Raw genomic sequence first — 14,844 nt, 5'->3', positions numbered from 1 at the left:
TAACACTCAAGCCTCCAGGACTTGTTGTTCCGTCCAAGCGCGCTGTCACCACCCCCTCCTCTCCTTGTGATTCCTCTGTATGTCACTGCTATCTCAACATCTCCTTTCCTCTCTACCTCCCAGTAACAGCGGCCAGTCAGAGCCTCTCTACACAACACCTGGTACTGGGAGTCAAATCTCTCTGGGTGATCGGATACGACTGGTCCTCTCTGACCTGCGTCACATTTCTGTTGTCCTCAGACAGAGAGAGTCGTCTGTGGGCTGTGTTTGGGTCCAGTGTGAGTTCACAGGCATCTGACGGAGAACAAGACATGATGAGCTACTGAACCCTTCTGCATCTTCATCATCATCATCATCATCATCATCATCATCATCATCATCACTAGTACTGTTCTTCCTGTTTCACGTTCATCTTCTCTACAAAAATTTACATAGAAAGACTAAATCATATCAGATGATAGCTACTATAGTGGACTAGTGTGCTATAGCTTTAGAAATAGTAGTGCATATTGTTTATAAGATGTTTTAGTTAAACGTAAATGTAAATCCCATGTGTGTGTGAGTGGTTGTCCCAGTCAAAACAATGAAAAATGTATACACTGAATCTACTCCCGCAGTATTTACACAACATACACATATTATACATCAAAACGTTCATCATGATGAGCTGATTAATCCTCTGTAATATTTAAGCTATAGTCTACATACTTTCTTACTTTTCTTCTTCTTCTACACACGCAATAGCTCCGCCATTCTCCACACACACACACACACACACACACACACACACACACACACACACACACACACACACACACACACACACACACACACACACACACACACACACACACACACACACACACACACACACACACACACACACGATTCATGTTTCATCCTCTTCATCCACTTAAGACATCATAACTTGGTCAAAATTCAACCGTTTACCATCATTCAAACTATTAAACAAATCTACACATTTGTATCTTCAATAATATTTGATCAGAATTTCGATATCATTTATACTTTTTTCAGAATCACAGTTTTAGTTTCACTCCGGATTCGTTCTCAGTTGGTCTCACTCTAGCCGTTTGCCTCAGCTGTTGCTCGTTGAGCAATCAGTGGACATCACAGCACTCTGGAGGAGTCTGGTTAAAGTCACGTGGTGGAGGGTAGTGTGGTCTTTGTTAGTCTCTGGCCGTTTCTCAATACCAAGTACGCAAACTACGGACTCGCGGACTTGGAAGTGCGTACTTGGCAAGTCCAGACTTCCAAGTACAGACTTCCGAGGACGCGAGTACGCACCTGTGACGTCACCACCTCAGCTCTGTTAACTGCTTTACGGCCTCATGTAGGCATACACTACTGAACAATTTAAACTAATGATATAAAACTAAACCCCAGCCTCTTTCATTTTAAAATAGTATGTCAATATTTTGAATGAATATAAATGAAAAGATATGCTTATCGTGTGTATAAGCTATTCACACAACTTTTTATATGTAGGGTACAGATGCGCGTGCCTAACTGGCTATGTAGTTGGAGAGTAGACTATTGATATAATAATAATAACGAATGAGCGAGAAATGACTCTATTAGAACACACACACACACACACACACACACACACACACACACACACACACACACACACACACACACACACACACACACACACACACACACACACACACGATCGGATGGATCCGACCAAGATTTTCGTTGCCGTTGTGATGGGTTTCCTCTATCAGCGACTTATACAATAAAAACAAATTATATTAAACAAAACCCCAGCCTCTTTAATTTTAAAATAGTATGTCAATATTTTGAATGAATAGGCCTACATTTTTGTTATATGTCAAATGTTCCTATATATTGCCTATTATTATAGCTTACATACTAATATTTTAAAACATGGGAATGCGAAATGCATCCTGGGATATTTAACGGTCCAAGTCCACACAAGTCACCTCCGATGCGTCCTCGGTGGAACGGCCAGTTTAAGAACGCATGGAGAACACACACGGGTTTTACGACTGTACTTGACTTGATGCGTACTTGGAATTGGAACAGTACTTGGGCTACGACTGATGACGTTTCACGAGAACGCAAAGTACACAAGTACAGACGAGAACGCAAATTGAGAAACGGCCTCTCTCTCTCCCTCATGGACTACAATAGTGGACTACAATAGTGGACTACAATAGTGGACTACAACAATGGACTACAATAGTGGACTACAATAGTGGACTACAATAGTGGACTACAATAGTGGACTACAATAGTGGACGTTGTCCGACCACTTTTTTAAATGTCAGCCACAGTTCGGCTTTCGGCCCCAACCTCATTGATCGACCTGGCAACGTTTTCCCACGCCAGCTTTTTGCTTTTGGTGCTGATTCCGGAGGAAAGAGAGCCAAACAAGATCTTATTTCTGGCCTCTACCTCCGAAATCAGCACCTCCACCTCGCATTCACTAAAGTTATTTTTTCTTCCTTTCTCCATTTTCTCCTTTCTCCTAACGAGCGCACTACTGCAGGTTTATTTATACAAATTAGCATATTAAATGAGGGAGGAGACGGGTGGAGATGGAAATGGGTGGAGAGACGGGCTCGTGCATGTGCGCTCAATTTCACGTTAATTGGGATGTACAAAGAGAATCTGTGTGAAATCGTGCTTACGCAAGGATTGATACATCCAGATTTTTTTGTGAGCATCAGCTTTCCAGATTTTGGCGTCCGCAAAGTTTTAGTCAGAAATCCACACAAGTCTTACACAACAACACACAACTCACTGCCTCCCTGCTTCTAGCCAATCAGCTACTAGCCACCACCAATATACTACCCGGCCTTCTTTCATCCGCCGTCATGTCTCGTCTCCACCTTGGATTATCACTCCTGCTACTCCAGACTCTTAGGACTCTCTCCTCTACTCCACCAACTTCTGGCCCACTCAGCTACACCGCCGCTGACCTTCACCGCCTCAACAATAACCATCGTCTCTCTGCTGCTGCTGCCCCTGCAGCCAGCACAGCCGGAATCCTCCGCCGACGCCGCTACATCCATCCAGGTTCTGGCCCCTCTCGCAACCAACACCTCCCCCATGGCTCACCCATCCCCTCACTCTGGACTAACTCTCGCCCCCCCGTCACCCCCACCTGCCGTACTGCCAACCTCACTAACCTCCGTTCCCCCTCCCCTGCCCCCCCATCCATCTCCATCTCCAACAAATCAGCCGTTATATCTGAACTGCTACTGGACAATAACATGGATCTGCTCCTCCTCTGTGAAACATGGCAACAGCCCCTGGACTTCTACGCTCTCAATCAAGCCACTCCTTCCAATTACAGTTACATTGCCAAACCCCGCCTCTCTGGCCGAGGGGGAGGCGTTGGCGTTCTTCATAAACAATCCCTGTCCATCACCTACTACTACTGCTACTGAACTGGTCTTCATCCTCATCTTCATCACTAGTACTGTTCTTCCTGTTTCACGTTCATCTTCTCTACAAAAATGAACATAGAAAGACTAAATCATATCAGATGATAGCTACTATAGTGGACTAGTGTGCTATAGCTTTAGAAATAGTAATGCATATTGTTTATAAGATGTTTTAAGTTAAACGTAAATGTAAATCCCATGTGTGTGTGAGTGGTTGTCCCAGTCAAAACACTGAAAAATGTGTACACTGAATCTACTCCCGCAATATTTACACGACATACACATATTATACATCAAAACGTTCACCACAATGAGCTGATTAATCCTCTGTAATATCTAAGCTATACTCTACATACTTTTCAAGATATTCGACTTTGAAAGGTTCCAATACACATCCATTGTGATCCACCTGTGTAAACAACAGACTGAACCAGCTGAGCTCACATACAGGCTGGAAACTAACTGTTGGTACCATAGACCTGGTCCATACATACAGTACATAGACATGTACACATACGTACACACACCTACACAAACATACTAGACACACATCAACACAGGCAAACATAGCTACACATACGGATACACAAGTCCTCATGTGAATGAGCGGACGTCACCTCCTGCTGTGTGGATGGACTTTCCATCCCAATAGTGAGTGTGTGTTGTGATGAATCAAACAGACACTTACACCTCTGTGGAACTGGTTTCAGCCTCCACACTCCACCGTGCTCCACACTGGGGGGGAAACAAAGTGAGAGCAGCATGTTGAAACATTCACCTTCATCATCTGCTGTCTCATCACGTTCTACACAACATGAGTGACAGCTGCCTTTTCACCACTTCATCTAGCAGCGGCTTGAATCCCTGTAGGAGACTTTGTCCCTGAGTGGTGAGCTGTCCTCTCCATACCTGAGAGTGTCCAGTCTCCAGCGTGGATCCTCCAGTCCAGCAGAGAGCAGCGCAGCTCCAGAGTCTCCTGGGTGATTGTAGCTCAGGTCCAGCTCTCTCAGATGGGAGGGGTTGGAGCTCAGAGCTGAGGCCAGAGAAGCACAGCCTTCCTGTGTGACCAGGCAGCCAGACAACCTGCACACACACACACACACACACACACACACACACACACACACACACACACACACACACACACACACACACACACACACACACACACACACACACACACACACACACACACACACACAGTGGAACTGTGTTTTAGTGGAACTTCAACGGGGAATAAAGACTAACTAGACAGAAAACCACATTCAACACACAAACAGTAATTGTTTTTTTTCATTTAGGCGATTCATTTTTCAGTGACCCAGGAGGTGCTGGAACATGTTCCGGCGTGTTCCGGCTCAAATGAAGCACTGCCCCCTATGCATTCAAAACATTAACTTAAACCTTTTTAAAGTGAGTGAATCTGTTCACATGAATGGACACAGATGGATGGTAGGCAGTGGCGGTTCTACATTGAATTACACCCCGGGTGAGACCCCCTCCGAGCGCCCCCCCTCTCAACTGCAAGAAATTCGAGGTGTGCCTGACTTGAGCCACTCATTCCATTAGAGTGTTGCTCTGTACCGGGCCGTCCATATGGGCAGGAGGGGCGGCGAACTACTTGCAAAAGCATGCTCTGTTGGGAAAAATCGGTCTGTCTAGCTACTTGACCAGAGAAAATGAGACGGAGAGGTGATAAATGCTATCAGCACGAGGGCTTCGGATTTATTGAGTAAAATGGTGAAAGTGATACAGGTACATAAAGAGAGATCGAATATTTCTAAGTCCCTATCAGCGCTGAGGTCGTCTGGAGCTTCGCCTCCTTGGAAGTTGTGCTTCAGAAGAGTGGGAGATGATCTGTGTGGTATAGTCTTATGCTATGTTTCTCCTCCTATCGAGGTGTGTGTGCTTAAGGTAGATGTTTGTGTGTGTCTCTGTGCGCACATCTTGACCTTGTGTCTCTGTTTACCGATACAATTTATGAGTGCCCAGTGTTCCTCCTGATCAGGTGCGAGGGGTTCTCAAGGAATATCTTGGGAGTTATGGGTGCTATGTTATCAGTAGTCTGGCTCCAGGGTTTGCGAATGTGTGGTGCATTGTCTGAGTCTCTAGCATCTCTCCATGTTGGGACGTCCGGCCTCCGGCTCAGGCCTTGACCTGAAGAATAGCTGGTTATGTGTGTGTTAGTTTAGAACACGGGTTAACTATATTCGTAATGTACGTATCATGCGGTGTGTTCATAATGTACGCATCATGTGGTGTGCTCATTGGGCTGTTTGTTCCATCTACCTGGAGGGTGGTTGGTTATTCATGTGTTGGCTCAGATAAAGGTTAGCGGTGTGTTGCTATCATGTGTCATGCTCATTGGATTGTTTTGCCCATCATATCCCCCTCAAGTCGCCGCCAGGCGACTTCACCTACTGGGGATATGAAGGGTGGGACCTCAGCGCCTACAAGCTAAAACAGCGGATAAGTAACAGACCTCAATACAAAAATAGTGAACACCGAGGACGGGGCACCAATTACTCGCCTGACCGGGCGTATGGGGAACCACGTGGGAGAAACGCTACCCATGCTTTGGACATGAGTATGCCATACACACCCCACCTAGGGGGTGGCATCCACCCCGGCCACAGAAGGCGAGTACCCCGTGACAAGATTACACAAAATATGTGAACGTGCAAAGCTAAATAAACAGAAAGCAAAAAAGGAAATACACACAACATAAACGAACCCGTAAACAAAAACAGCCAAACACATGGAAAAAACAACAACAACACGTAAACAAACCAAACAACCAAAAAACAAATGTAAAAAAGCATCCAACAACCACCAAACAAACACACAGCCAAAAACAAACGTAAAAAAGCATCCAACAACCGCCAAACAAACACACAGAATCACAAAACCGACAGTAAACAACATCAAAACATCAACCGACATAAAGTAGACAACATACTAACGTAAAAACAACTCCAAACAACCGCAACAATCAAACAGCATTGAGACAAACAACAAAGAACAAAAGAGCGGCGGGGAAATCAGTCGTTAGACCCTGCCTGGGAGCCACATGGGAGTATGGGCGGTACCACCCCCATACTAGTTTACGACCCGTTTATTCGATGTCCCGGCAGGGCGCTATCCCGGTGAACATAAGCAATCCAGCGGGGAACATCATAACAAACGGAATCAACCCATAACAACATCATCAGTACCTGTGTGCGGTGTAGTGCGGTGTGGGATAAAGACAAATCACTGAAATAATTCAAAAAAGGCACAAGTGTAGATGTAGGAGCGGCTAAACATAGTGCGGCGTGTAAAAGCAAATACAGCCAGGGGCGCCCTCAAGCCATAAGGGAACGGGCCGGGCCCCCGGTATCGGAATGCAGACCCAGGTCCGGGCGGCGTGGGCTCATCCAGCGGGAGGAGTGGCCATGTCGTGGACGGGGGCGGGAAACGGGGCCACCCTCCTGGAGAGGTTACTAGCACATCACAGGCAGGGTGGGGGCCAGGGGGTGGGGTAGGGACGGAAACAGGAAGGCGGGGCCTCGTCACCGGGGAGGCCAGCAGCACCTCACGGGAAGATGTCCGGGTCGCCAGGGACGTAGTCGAAGGTGGGGGCGGAGGGCGGGGGGGAGGGGTAGATGTAGTCGTAGTCACCGACAAAGCCCGCCGGGACTGACTGGTCTGCCAGATCGTCGTGGGGAAGCTGGGCAGGCAGGTCCAGTAGGGGCATGAGGGGGGCTGGGTTGGAGTAGGGCGGGGGCTGGTCTTTCTCCTTCTCGAGGGCCGTGGTGATGAGGCGTGAGCAGAGGGTACGGGCGCAGGGGATGCAGCAGCACCCACAGCAGACCACAATTCCGAGGAAACAGGCCAAGGATGACAAGACGGCCATGAGGAGACCCTTCCACTTACCAAAGATGTCCGTCATCCATTTCTCCATCGGGTTATCAACTCCGGAGTCCTCGGCCATCTGGACGGAAAGAGCCCGAAGTCCGGCCAGCGCCCTTGTCACCGACCCGTCAGGGGCCGTGTTGTTGGGAATGAATGTGCAGCATTGAGCCCCAAACATCGAACAGACCCCCCCTTTCTCGGCTAGCAGCATGTCCAGCGCAAGACGGTTTTGATACGCCATCAGGGAGGTGGCGGCCAGCTGCGAGGCCAGCCCCTCCACCGCGTCGCGAGTTAGATTAGATAGGCGCTGGACGTTATAGTGGATGTAGTTAATGCGATCGACGTTTTTGTTGGGGGTGATGGGGATTATAGCAGCGATAATAGGCATGTTCTCGAAACCCGCGGCTATTTGATCAGCCAACTTGAATTTGTTTGGCACGCCCCGGGGAATGCCTATGGCATCCATGTATGTGGGCGTGTTCTTGGACAGGTCAAAGTGGTCGGTCAGCGCGGTGGAGCGACGGTCACGCGAGGTAGTGTGATTGTGCGAGGTAGTGTGATTGCCGGGGCCTTGCAAGCCCCGGGTAAAGAGCGTGACGGGCATCAGTAGGCGTACAATAATGCAGGTACCGGACCAGTGGGCCGGGAGAGTCAGTCTAAGGGTATACTCGTCACAGGACCAGAATAGGTCCTGACGTCCTACGCAAGGGTTGGTCATGTTGGACCAAAGTGTGACATTCGTGTCGGAGTGGCACCACGACGGTGGAACCGCCCCGACGTTTACCTTTCCGACCCTCGAAATGCACGAGTGGGTCGACCCCCCAGGGGAGTACACCGGGGGAAGTGAGTCATTAAGGCCGGGGGGAAATAGAGAGCTAAGGAGGCCGCACCCCGCCGGGGAGAGGGTCGTAAACAGGGCAAGCATGCAATGAGAACCGATGGGGTCGCTGACGAAATTAAACAGTACCGGGGTCGAGACGAGATGGGGGCGGGCCGACGCACAGGCTACGCAGTCGGACAGGCCCTGGAATCTGACCGTAGCAGCGATCCAATTGAGCCACGCGTTGTCGTCGGTGTAGCCGGTCGCGAGCGCGATAGAGTCATGGGTGGGGAGGTGCCCCACGGCATCCAAATCAAAAACCGTAACCGGGCCATCGCGAGTGATCAAGGGTCGGACGGGGGGCATAGGAGACGTCGCGTTGGTTATGGGGGATGGTGTGGCGGGCGCAACGGGGGCATGCCTGAAATTAATCTTTAACAAGGACATTGTGTCAGCGCCAGAATGAGACACACCGAAAACAAGATAGGCAGAGTCAGTGTCTACGCCGCACGCCCGAGTCGACCCGAGCGTGGGGCGGCCCCACTCTTGGTAGGGGTTGCTGGTGACGTTCCGGAGGGTGAGGGAGACCCCGCCGTTGCCTCCCGCGAGGAAGCCGTTAGCCTGTAGCGCGGCAGTTGCGTCAGGCCTGTGGAGAGTCTTAGTGCGGTTAGTGACATAGTGATTCCGGTGCCGCCCCGTCATCCATAGTACATTGCCCCATCCCCGACACCAACCTTTATTTTCGGCGGATACCATTACTCCGTTGCCTTGGACCCCCGCGAAGGAGCCCTTCGGGGCATCGCAGATGTAGACGTCGTACCCCACCCAGGCTGCAGGCCCGCCAACGCACTGGATGATGTCGCATAGGCGGAAGGAAAAGGCAGCGTAGGAACCGTATGTATAGGTCAGGGATAACCCACCGTATTTGGCGAGGCAGGGGTCATTAGGGGACTTGATGGCCAGCTGGGGGGTTTGTCTCTTGCGGCGTTGTGGACCCTGGGTCGGGGATTCCGGGGTGGACGGCAGCATTGTGGACGGGGGTTCGGTGGTGAAGGCTCTGGCCGGGGAGAAGCGATGGAGCTCAAGGCCCCACAGGATCAGGAAACCCAGCAGAGCCCAGGTCAGCGCCATCATGCCGAAGGCGCAATGTCTATTGGTCCGGGCCTGGAGCGCCGTCAGCGGTGGCCTCATGGTGCTGCTGGGCGAGGTCGCGCTGGGTGGCGGCGAGGGAGCGGTCATTGGGGTTGTCGGCCTTGCGGACGGTGGTCAGGTGGTGCCAGCGGGCGCCGCCCTTCCCTGCAAGGGAGACAGAAAAGGGTGTAGCCAAAAGTACTTTATAGGGGCCCTCCCACCTCGGCTGAAGGGTCTTTCTTTTGTGGACCTTGGCCCAGACCCAGTCTCCGGGGAGGACGAGCGCGGGCGGGGGCTCTGAGGGGGGTGGGAGAGAGGTGACCTGCGTGTACAGTGCTCGGGAAGCCAGAGTCAGGGCCTGCACATATTCCAGGAGGGCTTCATCGTAATGTGAGAGGGAGATGATCTGTGTGGTATAGTCTTATGCTATGTTTCTCCTCCTATCGAGGTGTGTGTGCTTAAGGTAGATGTTTGTGTCTCTGTGCGCACATCTTGACCTTGTGTCTCTGCTTACCGATACAATTTATGAGTGCCCAGTGTTCCTCCTGATCAGGTGCGAGGGGTTCCCAAGGAATATCTTGGGAGTTATGGGTGCTATGTTATCAGTAGTCTGGCTCCAGGGTTTGCGAATGTGTGGTGCATTGTCTGAGTCTCTAGCATCTCTCCATGTTGGGACGTCCGGCCTCCGGCTCAGGCCTTGACCTGAAGAATAGCTGGTTATGTGTGTGTTAGTTTAGAACACGGGTTAACTATATTCGTAATGTACGTATCATGCGGTGTGTTCATAATGTACGCATCATGTGGTGTGCTCATTGGGCTGTTTGTTCCATCAACCTGGAGGGTGGTTGGTTATTCATGTGTTGGCTCAGATAAAGGTTAGCGGTGTGTTGCTATCATGTGTCATGCTCATTGGATTGTTTTGCCCATCAAGTGTTCACGTGTAGTTTATATAAAACAATGATTCACCTCAGGCTCTGTGAGTAGTGGGGAATATGTATGTTAAATAAATAAATTGTTACTGCTTTTATATCCTAGTATTAATTATTTTGTGTGTAATATAATACGTTATCACTGAACATACAGAGATGTTTCCTATGTTATTATAACTTTTATTATCTAGTTTTATGTATATTATCTTGTGTGTATTGTTATACATGTTATTAGTGAACGTACAGATACGATTTGTATTTTATTGTACCTTTTATATTCTAGTTTTCTCTATATTATGATCCCGTCCGCCCGCAATCCAACACAACAATCCCGTCCGCCCGCAATCCAACTACCCCGCCCCCGTCAACAATTCCACCCTGTTATAATGTAAGCATTATAAAATTCTACAGAGTCTCACTCCGGCCAAAAACCAAAAGTTGCCAACCCTGCAGGGGGGCACCACACATTGCTACCTGGTCTGTGGGAAACACTGTTATATATATATTATATTATATTTTATGTATATAGTGTTGTGTGTATTGTAATACATGTTATTAGTGAACTTACAGAGATGTTTTGGAGGCTTTGACCACTGGCAGCAGCCTCAGAAGACCCTCCTCTGAAGCAGAGTATTTCTTCAGGTCAAACACGTCCAGCTCCTCTTCTGATGACAGTAAGATGAAGACCAGAGCTGACCACTGAGCAGGAGAGAGAGATCCTGTGGAGAGACTTCCTGATGTCAGGGACTGTTGGATCTGCTCCACTAGAGAACGGTCGTTCAGCTCATTCAGACAGTGGAACAGATTGATGCTTCTCTCTGGAGAGAGATCTCCATCTATCTTCTTCTTGATGTAAGACACTGTATTCTGATTAGTCTGTGAGCCCCTTCCTTTAATTCCCAGCAGACCTCGTAGGAGATTCTGATTGGTCTCCAGAGAGAGGCCTAGGAGGAAGCGGAGGAACAAGTCCAGGTGTCCGTTCTCACTCTGTAAGGCCTTGTCCACAGCACTCTTGTAGAGGACAAGTTTAACTTTCCTGGGGGTTGGTGGTTCTTCTGAGAGCAGATTGACCCCAGTGTTGATGAAGGACTGAAAGACATAAAGGGCAGCCAGAAACTCCTGGAGGCTCAGATGGACGAAGCAGAAGACCTTGCCCTGGTACAGCCCACACTCCTCTTTAAAGATCTGGGTGAACACTCCTGAGTACACTGAGGCTGCTCTGATATCGATGCCACACGCTGCCAGGTCTGACTCGTAGCAGTTTTCCCAGAGAACCAATGATCTCCTTGCTCTCTGAACTCCAGTGTGGATCTGTTTCAGCTGTTTCAGCATGGTACTTCCTGTTCCCCAGTATGGACTGAACCCTCAGGAAGTGGCTGTACATCTGAGTCACGGTCTTGGGCGTCTCTTCTTCTCTCTGGGATGTTTTGAAGCAGTCCTCCAGAACTGTAGCAGTGATCCAACAGAAGACTGGGATGTGACACATGATGTGGAGGCTTTGTGATTTCTTGACGTGGGAGATGATTGTGCTGGCCACCGTCTCCTCTCTGAATCTCTTCTTAAAGTACTCCTCCTTCTGTGGGTCGGTGAACCCTCTCACCTCTGTCACCATGTCAACACACTCAGCAGGGATCTGATTGGCCGCCGCAGGGCGTGTGGTTATCCAGATGTGAGCGGGGGGGAGGAGGAGAGGGAGACGGGGGGGAGGAGGGGGAGAGGGAGACGGGGGGGAGGGGGAGAGGGAGACGGGGGGAGGGGGAGAGGGAGACGGGGGGAGGGGGAGACGGGGGGGAGGGGGAGAGGGAGACGGGGGAGGAGGGGGAGAGGGAGACAGGGGGGAGGAGGGGGAGAGGGAGACGGGGGGAGGGGGAGAGGGAGACGGGGGGAGGGGGAGAGGGAGACGGGGGGAGGGGGAGACGGGGGGGAGGGAAATATGCGAGAGAAAGAGAGCGAGACAGAGACTATAACTGCCCTAGAGACTGACGAAAAAGCAGTGCGTGTGTGTGTGCGTTTCTGTGTGTGTGTGTGTGTGTGTGTGTGTGTGTGTGTGTGTGTGTATGTGTGTATGTGTGTATGTGTGTGCCCGTCCCGGCCATCCTTTTTTTTTTTCCTACACAGAGAGAGAGAGAGAGAGAGAGAGAGAGAGAGAGAGAGAGAGAGAGAGAGAGAGAGAGAGAGAGAGAGAGAGAGAGAGAGAGAGAGAGAGAGAGAGAGAGAGAGACTATAACTCACACAGAGACGCTGACCCGGTCCCCCCCCCCCTGTCCCCCCATACCCCAAACCCAGGGAGGAGGTCCTCCTGGGTGAAGGAGGTCCTGAAGGTGTGGATGTGTGTCAGTGTGTCTGAGGACCCTCCTCCACCTGGGGACACTCTGTAGAAGGACAGAGTGCCAGCAGGCCGGTCCAGATACACTCCTACTCTGGTAGAGCCAGCGGGGGGAGAGGTATGGCTGTCTCTCTACCGTTGTACCGGGCAGAGTAACGATCATCATAATAATCAAGACTCCAGGACTTGTTGTTCCCTCCAAGCCTGCTGTCAACACCCCCTCTCCTTGTGATTCCTCTGTATGTCACTGCTATACCAACACGTCCTTTCCTCTCTACCTCCCAGTAACAGCGGCCAGTCAGAGCCTCTCTACACAACACCTGGTACTGGGAGTCAAATCTCTCTGGGTGATCCGGATACGACTGGTACTCTCTGACCCCCGTCACCTTTCTGTTGTCCTCAGACAGAGAGAGTCGTCTGTGGGCTGTGTTTGGGTCCAGTGTGAGTTCACAGGCATCTGACGGAGAACAAGACATGATGAGCTACTGAACCCTTCTGCATCTTCATCATCATCATCATCATCATCATCATCACTAGTACTGTTCTTCCTGTTTCACGTTCATCTTCTCTACAAAAATTTACATAGAAAGACTAAATCATATCAGATGATAGCTACTATAGTGGACTAGTGTGCTATAGCTTTAGAAATAGTAGTGCATATTGTTTATAAGATGTTTTAAGTTAAACGTAAATGTAAATCCCATGTGTGTGTGAGTGGTTGTCCCAGTCAAAACAATGAAAAATGTATACACTGAATCTACTCCCGCAATATTTACACGACATACACATATTATACATCAAAACGTTCACCACAATGAGCTGATTAATCCTCTGTAATATCTAAGCTATAGTCTACATACTTTTCAAGATATTCGACTTTGAAAGGTTCCAATACACATCCATTGTGATCCACCTGTGTAAACAACAGACTGAACCAGCTGAGCTCACATACAGGCTGGAAACTAACTGTTGGTACCATAGACCTGGTCCATACATACAGTACATAGACATGTACACATACGTACACACACCTACACAAACATACTAGACACACATCAACACAGGCAAACATAGCTACACATACGGATACACAAGTCCTCATGTGAATGAGCGGACGTCACCTCCTGCTGTGTGGATGGACTTTCCATCCCAATAGTGAGTGTGTGTTGTGATGAATCAAACAGACACTTACACTTCTTTAGAGCTGGTTTCAGCCTCCACACTCCACCGTGCTCCACACTGGGGGGGAAACAAAGTGAGAGCAGCATGTTGAAACATTCACCTTCATCATCTGCTGTCTCATCACGTTCTACACAACATGAGTTACAGCTGCCTTTTCAAACCGCTTCATCTAGCAGCGGCTTGAATCCCTGTAGGAGACTTTGTCCCCGAGTGGAGAGCTGTCCTCTCCATACCTGAGAGTGTCCAGTCTCCAGCGTGGATCCTCCAGTCCAGCAGAGAGCAGCGCAGCTCCAGAGTCTCCTGGGTGATTGTAGCTCAGGTCCAGCTCTCTCAGATGGGAGGGGTTGGAGCTCAGAGCTGAGGCCAGAGAAGCACAGCCTTCCTGTGTGACCAGGCAGCCAGACAACCTGCACACACACACACACACACACACACACACACACACACACACACACACACACACACACACACACACACACACACACACACACACATACACACACACACACAGTGGAACTGTGTTTTAGTGGAACTTCAACGGGGAATAAAGACTAACTAGACAGAAAACCACATTCAACACACAAACAGTAATTGTTTTTTTTCATTTAGGCGATTCATTTTTCAGTGACCCAGGAGGTGCTGGATCATGTTCCGGCGTGTTCCGGCTCAAATGAAGCACTGCCCCCTATGCATTCAAAACATTAACTTAAACCTTTTTAAAGTGAGTGAATCTGTTCACATGAATGGACACAGATGGATGGTAGGCAGTGGCGGTTCTACATTGAATTACACCCCGGGTGAGACCCCCTCCGAGCGCCCCCCCTCTCAACTGCAAGAAATTCGAGGTGTGCCTGACTTGAGCCACTCATTCCATTAGAGTGTTGCTCTGTACCGGGCCGTCCATATGGGCAGGAGGGGCGGCGAACTACTTGCAAAAGCATGCTCTGTTGGGAAAAATCGGTCTGTCTAGCTACTTGACCAGAGAAAATGAGACGGAGAGGTGATAAATGCTATCAGCACGAGGGCTTCGGATTTATTGAGTAAAATGGTGAAAGTGATACAGGTACATAAAGAGAGATCGAATATTTCTAAGTCCCTATCAGCGCTGAGGTCGTCTGG

At 49.5% G+C, this 14,844-nt stretch overlaps 1 long non-coding RNA gene and 1 pseudogene across 2 annotated transcripts; both read right to left on the bottom strand.

Moving 5' to 3' along the window:
* Positions 1-190: 190 nt before the first annotated feature.
* On the bottom strand, positions 191-4,840 carry LOC311376145. The gene is made up of 3 exons (XR_014643861.1): positions 4,353-4,840; positions 4,132-4,178; positions 191-294 (listed from the first exon to the last, which is right to left on the bottom strand). It is a non-coding gene; the product is annotated as an uncharacterized lncRNA (long non-coding RNA).
* Positions 4,841-12,085: 7,245 nt separating this feature from the next.
* On the bottom strand, positions 12,086-14,241 carry LOC311376144 (stonustoxin subunit beta-like; annotated as a pseudogene). Its single transcript, XR_014684297.1, has 3 exons — positions 13,959-14,241; positions 13,736-13,782; positions 12,086-13,000 (listed from the first exon to the last, which is right to left on the bottom strand). The product of XR_014684297.1 is annotated as a stonustoxin subunit beta-like (transcript).
* Positions 14,242-14,844: the final 603 nt, after the last annotated feature.

This window comes from Micromesistius poutassou (assembly GCF_964030765.1).
Source record: "Micromesistius poutassou genome assembly, contig: SCAFFOLD_5083, whole genome shotgun sequence".
NCBI lineage: Eukaryota > Metazoa > Chordata > Actinopteri > Gadiformes > Gadidae > Micromesistius > Micromesistius poutassou.
Note: the sequence above shows the minus strand (reverse complement) of the source record. Positions and strands in the feature narration are given on the sequence as shown.